The following is a 12900-nucleotide window of genomic DNA, read 5'->3' on the forward strand; positions in this document are numbered from 1 at the left end:
TAAAATGAAGGTGCTGCCTTTTCCTGACTTAACCTTCGATGGTGCTTCCTGTATATTCCTGTATAACACACTTGCTTAGACAGTGATCTAGGTGATCTTAGCATAAAGAATCCTTACATACAATTGCTAGTAGGAACACTTCTTTGAATTTTTTGTGCATATGTTTTTAGTGACCCCTAATCAGTGATGGAAAGGATTTAAGCATTGTTGCATGCAACACAGTTCAGTAAAAATAACCGTGCAGCATTCCCAGGATGGATAGGACAGCCATAGTTTTCAATATTGTGTTAAACTACATTTTCTGATTCTTCTCAAGAATGGTCTAATGGAAGCAGAATAAGTACATAAGGGACAGAAGAGATGGCTATAAGCATTAGGAAAACATTTAGAAGATTATTAAAATGCCATAGTTCCAACAGGGCCTCCTCCTGGGTGATGTAACTGGCAGAGGGGTATCCCGTAGTGGAAGCTACAAACATAAGCGGGATATTTCCTGTCTCTTAGTCAGCAGAGTACAAGGTTTTGAGTACAATTACTCAAAATTGAAAGACAGCACATCTACAACTGATTTAAAAACTTATTTTGACACATTCCATCCTTCAGTGGAAGGATTAACCAATGATGTGCTGCTAAGACTACATACCTATTTATTTAATATTTGAATAAGTATTCGCAGTAACATAAGCTAAGCACCTTCTTTGCAAAGTCTACAAAAAGTTTGATCCAAAAATGGGTGATTTGTTATCGTTAGGACAACCTCCTGTGCTTAATCATGTGATGATTTCCTATTTGTCTTGTCACTTTTCTAACTTCAGAATTATTCTTACTTTCTTCATGTACTCATTTATTTTGGTGTTTTTTTAATGTGTAAATTTAATTTCCATATGATAACGTGTTACATATATTCATGTATTCATATTTCATAATTCATGTTATTCATTCATTCATACAAACTGGTGCTGAAAAACTGCTGTTGAATTGGTTAGTAATAACTACAGATATGGCATAGGAAAAAATCATCAACAGATTGTAGACCTCTGTAATAAATGGACGATACACAAGCAAAGCATGCAAGGTGGTATGCTCTTGGTTTGTCTTCACAGTATTTTGCTCCTATTGGAATTCTGAAACATTTAACTGCCAAGACTCAATGATAATTGCTGAAATATTTAATTCTTGACTGCCCATTGAATATTGGCTTCTGTGTACTTTCCTGTATTGTAGCTTCTCAGTGTGTTGTAAGGAGTTAAACTGTAGGATGAATTGTATGAAGCTAATATTGGAAGTATTACATTCCGGACAGCTGAGAATTTATGAACAGCATGATGCAGAAAATGCACTGGAAGGACCTACACTTATTGCTTATTACCACAATACTGTTCTTATGGATTACAGCTATTTTATACTTAATTCCTTCATTAACACTGGCAGGCTTTGCCACTCAGCAACCAATCACTTCATCAGCAGCTTATCAGGTAGATATTTTGGTGGTAAAGAAGATGTTTAGAATCTAAATTTTTAATCTAAGTTCAGACACAGGCCTTCACGCCATAATATACAGAATGGATTTTCCATTTTTCTATTCAGTATTTCATTTATACTTGGTTCAGTCACAGCTACTGTCAGCTGGAAGAATGAATTCCTCAATTATTTTTACAATCATTTATGTCAGAGTTGTAAGCAAAAATCTGAACCATTTTAAATAGCTTTTTACATCAGCATAACAAATGGATTTCATACACACAAATTAAATCATGTCACACTGCTGTGTAGCCAAGTAGAAAAGGTGAATACAGGTTTTAAGGATTGTACAAAAGAACAAGAGGACAGCACAGCTTTGGAAGAAGCAAGAAGAGTCCAGAGCCAAATTGCTCAAAGGATGCCCCAGACAGGTGTAACTCAGTACAGGGATTCAGCTCTCTGTAGCCCAAAATCCAGTTTGGTGCAGCACATCTGTGGCTTTGTTTTTGAGAAAATCATTATTGAGTTATGACATGGTTCATGAACTATAGCCATGCATGATAAAAAAAATCATACTCACAGTGTAATTATTGAAGTGGTAACCTTTAGTAACTGTCGGAGTGGAGAGAAAATGTCAAGATAAAATTGGATAATAGGAAGACAATGGGAACATATTAATGCTTAACTTAGTAGGATGTTAGTCCCAACTGTCTACGATGTGTATTAGTCAGTAAGTAATTGCTGAATACTCTTGAGCTGTGTATATCCCACTCATAAAATCTCTGTGAATGGTGAGGGATACCCAAGGAAAAGTGACCCAGTAGAGTACGGGTTACTGAGGGTCTCTGTGTATTTCATTGTGTGTATTTGAGACAGTCCGTAGCCCAGACTAAGCGGCTGGGCCAGCTGGGAAGCTCACTGGGTTCTGGCTCCCATCATTCTGGAGAGGGTGAAAGCGAGTTCTCTTTTACAGCATGATAATACAAAACATGTCTGTGTTGCCCTCTGCAAACAGGTGCCCCCTTAGAAACATGCCACACTTCTTCATGAAATAACCTGTGTGTTTAAGATCCTTCAATTCTCCTTTTCTGTAGAATTCCAGGGTTTTTTTACACCTTTTTTTAAGGGCAGGGTTTTTATCTAGAACAGGGCATAAGCAGAATGTGCATTCTTAAGAACGTAAGAAATGTCATACCATACCAGACCTGTGATTCTGGTCACCCCATAGGCTTTGTCTAGCAGAGGCAGTAGGAGATGCTATTCAGGAAGACGGCATCAGCCTGGCCTTCTGCAGTCCTTTTTGTGTGTATTTCCCCAGCATCCAGAATTGTCTTAGGAGTCTTAGAAGGTACATTCCTGCCTGTTCTCTTTTGTATCCATTTAAGGACCTGTTATTCATGACTTTGTCTAATCATTTCTAACTGAAAATTTATGCATTTTAAATTGTCAAGAAACACTTATAGGATGCCAGTCTCTTTGGGATAAATACTGCCTAAGCTTCAAGACATTATGGTGGAAAGTGATGGTCTCATTGAACCTCTGGGTAGGAGTATCAGGATAAACACATGCTTGACACCAGGGAGCAGTGCCTCAGAGACAAGACCTTCTCTTATAATCTGATTAATAATATAAAACTGCATTAAAAGTATAAGAAGAAGATATACATAACTGGTAATTGCCTATCTTGGCAATCAGATCTAACCTCCACTTTATTTTATTACTCTGTAGTTATCTAAACCAGTCTAGTGTTATACCTTTTAGTCAGTTCTAGCAACTAGAGGTGAGAAGTCCACCATTTCTACAACTCTGGCCTGTGGCCACTTCCTTTGGCTTTTTTTCCCTTGTCATTGCTTTTTGGCCTAACCTAGGTAGAAGCTTAATATATAAAATGTAATCTGGCCTGCTAGATGGTCTGTTACCATTACTACTTACCCTGTTGCTTTCTCTGAGAATTTCCTGCTTAGCATAACCGGATTCTCAGTCTGTGACCTGTGCTTTTAGACATTTTTTAGGTTTTTACACCACAGACTCTGAAGAAGAGGAAGAAAAGGGAGGGGTAGCGCAGAACACATCACTGGACAATGAGATCACATATGCAGTAGAAAAGTTGCTGAGAAAGGATCAAACTGGATTTCACTTCGTTTTGAAGAAAAGTGTTCTAACCAAATATAGACCAAGTTTAATAAGATACATGGGTTGACTGATAACAAAAACCTGCTAGCAAAGTAAAGGATGAAGTGAATGTTGCAACCAATTGCAATATGTTGGTTACTACCAGAGAGGCTGAGATCACAATAGAAGGAAGGATGAAGAATTGAATTTCATCTGCCTAAAGTGTATGTCCTTTATGACCTAAGTGGTAGATTAAATAGAGAAGAAAAAAAAAATGCTTGTAGTTGAAAAGGAAGGAGAGTTATTTAAGTTAGAGGATAATATTGGTACAAGATCAAATGTTCATCTTGGCGATAAATAAATGTAAACTGGAAACCATATCTGAGTACTAAGTTCTGGAATAACGTTCTAAATAGAGTCCTGACTCTGAAAAACTGTGTGTGACCAGCTTTTGGAAAGATTATGTGCAGGATCCTTGGACAAAGCAAATTAGGTTCTTGTTTATCGCGTGTGTTATTACCTCCTTGAGTGCAAGCGAAATAGATTAGATCACTGCTTGTATCATGTTTACATTATATTGATCCTATGTGTCAGGTCTTCTGTTGCTTGTCTTTGGAAGTCAGGAGGTTTTTTTCCCCCTCTTTCCTAATCTTGCACCTGGGCTTGCAGGTCAGAATCTGTTAGTGTTTCTATTGACATTAAGACTGCCAAGGTGTGTTTGCGGTGTATAGTGCTTATGTGCTCAGTGTTAATCTGCTTGGCAGATTTGTAGTCAACAGGGAATTTTTCCCTGAAGTCAGTTTTGCAGGGACAAAAGGCTTTTCCCGCCTCCTCTTAGCATGGGGCAAGATTTATGTCTTAGTATCATCTGCAGGTATTCTTTAACAAATGCCTTGTTGTTGCAAGTATTGCAGTCACTGACAACTCCCTTAATCTATCCTGTTCTCCTGTGACACTTAATTGCTATGGCTCTTGATGCCTTTGTCCCGATCCATTATCGGGAGGGTTTCGTTACGATCCCAAGGACGAGATTAAGACGCTAAATCTGGTCAAATATCGTACAACCTTTTAACTTTATTTTCCACGAAGTGGAGAGAAAAGGTGGCGGAAAAGTGAAGGGGAGGCGAAGGGAAGAGGGGAACAGAACAAGGGTAAGGGGAAAAGATAGAGAAAGCTGGAAAAGGAGAGAGGATGCTAGGTACCACCACTCCGAGGCCGATGATGTTCCGCTGACTCCGTTCGAATCACAGCTCAAGCTGGGGGCCTCCGACGAGGGATGAGGAGCGAGAGAGAGAGCGAGAAAGCGAGAGAGAGCGCGAGAGGGGCCAAACAAAGAAATCCCTCGGCAATTATAGCTTTTTCAAATTAAGTTTTCCCACCCCTCACGTGGTAGTTCAGACCAATAATAATATTTGGGTCTGGGGTCTCCTGCTCCCTATTGGGTCTCCTCACTGTCCCTAGGTAGGCCGTTTACTGTTGCCGTTTCTGCTGACAGGTGTGTCTCCATTCTTGGGTCCAGCCATTAGCTCTCAAGGTCCTGACAAAGAGGCGGTAACTCCAGCAATTAGCAGTGTTTCAGCAGTGCACAGGAATGCAAATTGCTGGTAACTCCCTTATCATTCCCGCCTGCAGCAGCTCTGGGCCCTTTCTCACTGTACTAGGGAGTGCGGCCTAAGGCTTCAGCAAATTTAGCCACTCATGCCAAGCAGGTTTTATAGAAGTTGTGCTAAAAACAGACAATAATTTACAGTCCAGATCCCAAAGTCTCTGCCCGATTGTGGTCTCGTTCAGTGCAGGCTCCGTGTGTCCTAGGTGGTTGCAGGGAGACCATCTCGGGGGGGTCGCAGCAGCCCAGTCCTGTTTCCGCCAGGGACAGATGGCTTGTTCGGGGTTGTGGCCTGCCTGCACCCCATGCACCAAGAAATGTTTAAGGCAAAAAATTCATTCATCTGTCCGCCACAGCCTTATTAAAATTCTTAAGCTTCGTTATGTGGAAATATTACATGTCATTGCAAGTGGAACAGATACTCTGTGGACTTCTGCAGTAGCCATCTATCTATATGTAAGATTTCTGGGGATTGCTCCCATTATTCCTTTCAGTTCTGTGTTTTTACATTCCCAATGGGATTTGAGTAGCTTGTTTGTATTAGGGTGTTCCTCTGCTGAAAGCTTATTTTCATGGAAAATACAAAACTTAGCTCTGCTGAACACAGTATGAATGAAACAAGAAGACAAGAAGATTTATTCCACCTAATTTTACATGTTTAGATTTGTTTGATCCAGCTCTCATTCTTGATTTAAAACAGACTGAGTATATAACCATTAAGAAGTTTTGGGGAAAGAGATGTTGCAAAAGACCAAGTTTAATTTGGACATACACACTGCATGTGAGAGGTCTTGCTTTTCTCAAGAAGGACCTCATCTAGTGAATGGACTGTGATTGGTTATTGACTTATCTCCTGCTTGAATTAGCTATAAACTACTATTCTGAATCCCCTCAAACTAGGGGGAACTGGACAATCAAACGGAGATTTCTGAAAACAGAATTAGTAGAAGAGTAGTTAATTCAGTGGGTAGCTAGAAACAGATAAATTTTAAAAGGAAGTTGATTCAGATGATATATTTTGAGGGGTAAGAGAGGGTGAGGAAGATGAATTTGCAATGTATTACTGTTGTACATATTTGCTCACAGTAACTTTTAAACTCTGTACCCATAAAACTCTGATGGCTTTTCCATAGGCTTTGCATGGTTTGTCTAAAATCAGAGCTTGAAATAGCAAAGGTTACAGTGTAAATGTTTAGGGTTGTCACAGAAATACCCACTTTGGACTGGCTGCAAAATTTTTACCTCCTCTGAATAAATCTCTGGCTGGGATAAAAGCTTTCCATCAGAGGTATTACCCCTGTCTCCTGGGTAAAGTAAGACAATATCAGTACTTCAGATTCTTTGTTCTCCCTGATGAGGGTGACTGTGGGTCCCCCAGTGGCTGGAGAAGGGTGAAACTTTGAAGCAGTTCTGAAAAGTGAGGAAAGGAGCAACAGTCTCATGTCTCTCATAGTTAACTCTACAGGCCAAGGTAAAATATGGAAAGAAAGCACAACCAAGGAATCACAAGCTACTACTTCCTGGGTTGCATACATTCTTTGAGCCGAAAAAAATATCCAGATCAGACTCTGCCAAATGTTAAAAATCACATTTTTAAATGAATAAAATTGCTTGTTGCTTTTTACGCTTTGCTTAATTTGTTCGAAACTCTGATTTGGCCTGTTCATGCGACAAGTGGAATGGCTGTTATCTGTACTTCTGAATAACTTGTCTGTGTCTGATTTTACTCAGCAATTAACTTTTAATGCCATTTACCAAGGAGAGGAAAAAAGACAATAACAAATACCATTAAATTCTTTATCACTAAATTACACAGAAGAGAGAATTTACAAATCAAAACTGTTTTTCAAGCAGGAAAGGAAAAGAAAGCAGAGCTGTGTATGAAAACATCACATTGTACCAATACTGGCTTGAAGTAATGGCTACAGAACTTAAAAGATATTTTGAATAGAAGTTAATCTTATTCCTGATCATAATTGCTAAAGAAAAATAATAGTGTGAGAAGTGAGGATGTAAATTTATAGAAAATTTAAAAGAGGTTCTGGAATTGCAGTTCATCAAAAATGGTAACAATGCAATCCAGACTTAGTTTGTGATAACCGAGGGAACTGAGTTTTACACTTCTGACAACAAATAACACATAGGAGAAGTAGCCTTGTGCAATGGGACCATTCACTCGGTTTCTCTTCTGATGTATCAACAGAAGTGTGAGATCAGTCCAACCGTTGCTACTTTATCAAGAAGAAACCTTGTCTGAGAAACTCTCATGATCTCAGGATGACAAAACAAAAGGAAAATTTTTGTAATCGACCATGAATGCAATGCAACCATGGCCTTCCATAAAACATATTTGGAGATCTGCAGGACTATACTCTTTGAGAGTGTAAGGAGTCCCTTTTGTAGAGGCTAATACCACTGTCCTTCTGGTGTAATTATTACTTTCTAGGAATGCAAGGACTGAGAGCAGTGTCTTGCCACTTAGGGGATCTGGGTGAAGGCAAAACTTTAATGGGAGAAGGAGAGAACCCTTATGGCCTGTTCTTGTTCTAACGCACATCTCAGGAACTGAATACCATCTAGGTGAAATAACTTAGGAAAAATACAGAATTTTAAGATATGAAGAAGACTTTAAACAAAAACCAAAAGCAGAAAAGTAAGATGCAAGTACATAAAATAAATAACTATAAGGCATTACAACTGAGGAGGGGATGGCTTTGCACTCCGACAGCATTTCTCTGTTTCTATGAAGAACCTGAGGAAAAAAGGACATCTGTCATTTATCATGTCACAGGATTTTAGATGCATTTTGGAGAAGAGAAGGAAGCAGTACAACTCTTTTTATTAGGTCTAAATATGGCTAAGAAATTAATTAGGAAATTACAAACAAATTTCAATTCAACTGTCAGGAAAATCTGTGAAGTCACCACAGAAGTGGTGGTCAAAGAACAAATTTAAAAGTGCACTTTTACTAACTGAAACCTAAATATATTTAGGTAGAGAAGATCATGCCAGCCAGGATGCTGGGATTATCTGAAGAACTTCATAGGCTGTAAGAAAGAAAATTGAAGGCCAGGGAATATACGGACAGGGAAACACGCCCAGATAACGGGTTTTAGTGGCAGACCCTATGTCTTATGGGGCAAGTCATGGGACTGAAACCCATTCTCTCTGGATGGAAGGTTGCTGATATTTTAATTTAAAATCTGAAATGAGTGTGAGGCAGAGATAATCAGAGATGGCTGAACTTCCTTTCGAACAGGGATGGACAAGAAGACCTCTCAGGGTCTCTGAGTTGTACTTCTATAAATCTACATAGTATTTCAGTTTTTCACAGAAATTCCACTGAATTTTATGTGAACCTGCTTAGAATTAGGAAATCGTGTGTTAATTTAGGCAGATGATAATAGGGTGGATATTCTGAGATTAGGAGACTAGGAGTCTCAGTAGCCAACACTTTTCAACGTCTCAGACCATCTTTGTTATCCGTGAGCATTTTTTTCAAAATCTTCATAATGAATTTATGTGGCCATACGGCACACAAAGTCAGCGATGAAGAAGACATTCTACACTGCAAATGTAAGATTACTTCACCTAACCAGTTGGGAAAAGTAGGAGTTATCACTGTATGCATAATTTTTAGAAATGTTTGAAGGACATAACTTCTTTAAATTTTACCCAGTAAAAACAACATGTCAATAGGACAGGAGTCTTCAACCTACAAGATGTCCAGTTGGTTTATTCAAATGAATCCTTTCATAAATTGGCTCTAACCTCCCTCAAAGTCTCCATTTATGCTGGGAGTAACCATCTTACTGCTGCATAAGCCAGGCTGCCTTTTCTGAGTCTGACTCCAGGCCTTTAGCTCTAGATACTTAATGTCTTTTTTAAATGACTGGAAATAATATTGTGTAAGATGAGGAAAAGAAAATATTAATTAACAAATAGGAGGAGTGGAATATGAAATGATTATCTCTTACATTAAAATAAATCTACTCTTGTGGAATTTCAACAGATTATTTCAACATATTATTCAATTCCCACCCTTACGCAGAGGCAAAAACATCTGTAATGGAACTCTCCAGCTGATGGATATTAACAGCTAAGGTGTGAAAGAATGTCATGCATGCATACCTACATATGTGCCCTAAAAATGTGCAGAATAAGAAGGATGAGACGTTGTTTTCTTATAAAAGTCTTTTCAGAAGCCTGTTTTGTATGTCTTATGTGTGTAAAACAGTTAGGACCTTCTAATCTGGTTTTATGTGATTTACAATTAATTTATATGAAAAAGTAATAATTAAAAAAATGAGATTAAGATTTGCTAATGCAAAGTCAAAAATTGCCAATCTTAAAATGACTATTGCAACATTAGCTGCTTTCTTTTGTACATAAATACGATGTAATTTTTCCTCCCATAGGACACATTTACTATTTGGGGCAGGTGAGTATAGATGCATTCTTTAAGACACAGGCTTAATATTTACCTTATGACTGATGTCTCTCTCATTCTGTGGAATTCACCTCTATAAACACTTGTTTCTTTTCCAGCCTAACCTAAGCTTTCAGACCCTAATCCAAAGGAGTTGAGATCTTGAACGAGGAAAATGTGCAGAATCAACTTTAGAGTGAGAGACTGATTTCTGAATAAGAATTTATGCTGAACTAACATTCAAATATGAAATGCCAATGGCATGTTAAGTGATCTTCAATTTAAAAACTCAAGAATGTATAATACTATGTATCAGAGACTTTTAAAAAAAACCTAATAATTCAGACAATGTTTACCAAACAAGTTAAATCAGTAAAAACATATTTACAGTCTAGGTACTCTCTCCCTATTAAATTTGTTGTTTCTTTATTCAAACCAGAGAAAAGCTAGAACTATTTAAAACACTTTTGGTTTTAGTGTCACTATTGCTATTCTAAAATTTTATTACTAATTATGTATTTTTTTCTGAAGTGCCTTTTAAAAAAGAGCAAAACCCAAAAGCTCAGTCTGTATCCAGTTATTAAAAAAACTGAAAAATATTAATGGAGAAAGGCTCTATATAATGGCAACTGTTATGCAACTTTATTTACAAGTACTGTTCTACCCAGGATGATTAATAATAGTATTTCCACATCTGGGTGATGAGTGAAAGAGTCATTTGTTGTAACCTTGATTAAACTGTTTACAAAGTATGACTTTAATATCAGTTCTAAGACCTATAATGTCTACGTAGATGAAATTCCTATTGGTTTCAAAGATGGTTTGGCTCAGCCAAACCTGTGGTCTTGACCCATAGATGTGAAATCAGTTACTGGTTTGTTCTCTCACTTTTACTTTAATGATCCTGGTAAATTCTGACCAGGATACAGGAGGAGCTTGAAACTCAGAGGAGTCCCTGATCTCAGACAGCCTCTCATTCCAGCCACATTTGTGATGGTCAGCAATGCTGTTTCACTGAGGCATCATATGTGCAAGACAACTAACAAAACAGAAATCTAAGCAAAATCTTTTCTTCTTTCTTATCAGCTGCTCTCAGCTGCACTTTTAGCAGAATTGTCTCTTGGGTGAATGATTTAGGCAGGGATATTGTTCTGACACCTCATAGTGTATAGGAGACAAGAATATTTTGTAGGGGTCTTTGGACTACATTACTATAAAGCAGGACTTCTGAAACTCCCTTAACTAATTAGTCTGCCTGTCTATATATGTATGTGTGTATCTGTCTATCTACATCTCATGTTGCAGACATCAGTGCAATGACAAATAAACTTAACTTTACGGACTTCTCAGTAAACATCCTGTATTTTTAAGAACAGCTTTAAGTAATATGGAAATATATTTTTGTATTTATTTATCTTGATTCAAGAAATCCAAAATAATATCTCTTTCAGGCATTATTTGATTAATTACTTTAATTACTTGTTCTCAAATATAAGTGGCAAAAATTTCAATTATTTCCTGTATGTGGACAAGAGCAGTAAAGACAATTTACAAGAAGTAATAGTATTTTGTTTGTAACTTCAACTGTTATGTTTGAAGTTATGTGGACAACCAGTAAACTTGATGGCTGCAAAAAGAACGACCTCAGCTGTAGGACTGAGTCACAGAAGAGACAGAGAGTCACAAAGCCTAGAGCAGCAACTGAAAGAAGACCTCAGTTCAAGATGAGATTTGTAATACTATGACCAAGTCATCAGGTAGCGCATTACTTAGGACTCATACTTTACCTAACAATTACAGATAATAACAGAGTAGTTAAAAAGATATAGATATTTTTATAATTGTCCACCAGAATTATTTCACTCCTTAGGGATTAACAAGCCTTTCCCAGTCCGTTGGGGGTCCACAAGCTAGGACTATTTTTAACATGAGACAGTCCTGAGGCCACATTCTGTACCAAAGCTGCTACTGCACTGAGAACTAAACACGTTATGCCAACCCTTGAGATTCTCAATAGGAAAGTATCTGGGGTTCTTTGAGATGCACTATCCATATGCATATTTGCACTTTAGCATGCCCAGTCTTCAGAGGTTGAAGATTTTTAACCTTACAGTAAGTACGTAGGTCATGCTCCCTCCTGTTGCCCTCATGTTCAGTGCATGAACACATGCGACGGAAAATATTTGGCATCAATTAGCCACTCTCCCAGTGTCAGAATACCAAAATTGGTACTCTCAGTATGATTCTGGAGGAGGAATGAAGGATGGCAAGAAGTAAATATCCATACAGGCAATACATTTCAAAGGACTCCAGCTGGGGGAAGTCACTTTCCTATTTTACCTTCAAGTGGTTTTTCATATGCGCACTAATTTAGTGCATGACCTTAAGGAGCTGTTCACAGTTACTGGGCAATGGGTCTCAGAATCCTTCATGCAAACAGAGAATTTGGAAGCCTTTATCACTTGTCTAAATCCTCCTGGAGGCCTCAGTAATGGCACAGTAGCTAGGCAGAGGTATGAAGGGAGTTACAGATGGGACATGGGTAAGGTGGGAGCGGAAAGATGCATCCATTTCTTACTAAGGCCAGAGATACAGCTTGAACTTTGGTGGAATGGGCTCTGATGATGGAGGGTAGTTCCACTGTTGCAATCTCATAACAAGCCTTGATACAGTCTGTTATGTACTTAACCTTTCTCAGTGTGGAGATTGCTGTACTCTTGGATTTCTTGGCTGCTAATGTGATCAGCCTCACAGACTATATGAAAGAACTAGGGCCGAGGAGGTAAAAAGAGATGTCCCTCTTGACATCTATAGCATACACCTCAGCCTCAGAGTTGTGAGATTTAGGGAAGAACACACATAATTTAATTCTCCGATTGAACTTGAAAATTACTTTGGGGACATTTTTTTCTCAGAGATACCCAACCAAAAAAGAATATTAAACTTGGAGGAACAGCTACATTGGCTTTGATTTCTTCCAGCATCATGGCAGATGTTATCATTCGGAAAAATACCTTCCTGAATAGATGCAATGATGAGTAAACTTCTTGGAGCTCAAAAAATGGATCCAGGAAGGTTGTGAACACCAAAACCAGGTCTTTCTAGGTGAGTCTTTTACAGAGTGGAACAACCTGGCCTATCCCTTAAAAAAGTTGAGAATGTTGAGATATTGGATGTGGAAATATTGATATGTCACGCAGTGACCCAAGTTAGCTACCAGATGAATCTTCATTCAGCTAACAAAATGGCTAGACTCCTTCAATTCCAACAGAGAGTTCAGGATGACTAAAAA

The 12900-nt window shown here is 38.2% G+C and overlaps 1 long non-coding RNA gene across 1 annotated transcript in view; it reads right to left on the minus strand.

Annotated features, from left to right (window-relative positions):
* Window positions 1-6962: 6962 nt before the first annotated feature.
* LOC112981724 (uncharacterized) overlaps window positions 6963-12900 on the minus strand; it is a 35065-nt gene continuing 29127 nt past the window's right edge. The window contains exon 4 of the long non-coding RNA XR_003258793.2: window positions 6963-7931. This is a non-coding gene — a long non-coding RNA (uncharacterized LOC112981724). The remainder of the gene's footprint in view (window positions 7932-12900) is intronic.

This window comes from Dromaius novaehollandiae, chromosome 2, assembly GCF_036370855.1.
Source record: "Dromaius novaehollandiae isolate bDroNov1 chromosome 2, bDroNov1.hap1, whole genome shotgun sequence".
Lineage (NCBI taxonomy): Eukaryota > Metazoa > Chordata > Aves > Casuariiformes > Dromaiidae > Dromaius > Dromaius novaehollandiae.